The sequence below is a fragment of the Monodon monoceros genome, unplaced genomic scaffold (genome assembly GCF_005190385.1).
Source record: "Monodon monoceros isolate NGI ecotype Baffin Bay Population unplaced genomic scaffold, NGI_Narwhal_1 Super_Scaffold_4, whole genome shotgun sequence".
Lineage (NCBI taxonomy): Eukaryota > Metazoa > Chordata > Mammalia > Artiodactyla > Monodontidae > Monodon > Monodon monoceros.
The window spans coordinates 14224484-14225469 of NW_021703781.1; the positions used below are offsets into that span (position 1 = coordinate 14224484).

The 986-nt window shown below is 43.8% G+C and overlaps 1 non-coding gene across 1 annotated transcript; it reads right to left on the minus strand.

Annotated features, from left to right (window-relative positions):
- Nucleotides 1-600: 600 nt before the first annotated feature.
- On the minus strand, nt 601-703 carry LOC114883489. The gene has a single exon (XR_003790587.1). It is a non-coding gene; the product is annotated as a U6 spliceosomal RNA (small nuclear RNA).
- Between the last annotated feature and the right edge of the window lie 283 nt (nt 704-986).

The following is a 986-nucleotide window of genomic DNA, read 5'->3' on the forward strand; positions in this document are numbered from 1 at the left end:
GGCAAACCAGAGATTTCTACATGGCAGGAGGCCCCATTAGGATTTGCAGTGTGTGTCAAGTTCACAAGCAAACCAAAATGCAAAGGCTCCCCTAACTTTGCCATGCAGAGATCTCTCCTGGATATTTCATTGCTGATATGAAATATGCATTATTCAAATCAAAGAAAAAGAGGTAAAATACAAAAGGAAGATTTGGGAAATGAAAAATTTAAGTACCATTTGAAGACTAGCAATTAGAAGGCCAGAAGGAGGAAAAGGGTAGCCACAGATGACACCCTGAGTGAAATATTCAGTAGTAACTGCTACTTTTTTTTCAGTTTTTTAAAAAAAATTATTTATTTATTTTTATTTTTGCCTGCGTTGGGTCTCCGTTGCTGCGTGCGGGCTTTCTCTAGTTGCAGTGAGCGGGGGCTACTCTTCATTGCAGTGTGCGGGCTTCAGTAGTTGTAGCACACGGGCTCAGTAGTTGTGGTTCATGGGCTCTAGAGTGCAGGCTCAGTAGCTGTGGCACACGGGCTTAGTTGCTCTGCAACAGGGATCTTCCCAGACCAGGGCTTGAACCCGTGTCCCATGCATTGGCAGGCAGATTCTTTTTTTTTTTTAAATATGGAACGCTTCATGAAGTTGCGTGTCATCCTTGCGCAGGGGCCATGCTAATCTTCTCTGTATCGTTCCAATTTTAGTATATGTGCTGCCGAAGCAAGCGGCAGGCAGATTCTTAACCACTGCGCCACCAGGGAAGTCCCTCTTTTTCAGTTTTAAACCACTGAGACAGGGTGTTTGTCCAATCATCAAGGCAGTGTAACAGAATGGCTAAGAGGATTTAAAGTCAATCAGGACTCTTTTCATGACCAGCTCTGACACTTACTTTCTGTGTGATGGTGGGCAAGTTACCTAACTTCTCTGTGCCTTCATCTCATCATCTGTAAAATGGGCCAGTAAGAGTATATACCTATCAGGACTACTGTGAAGGTTATCGGAGATGG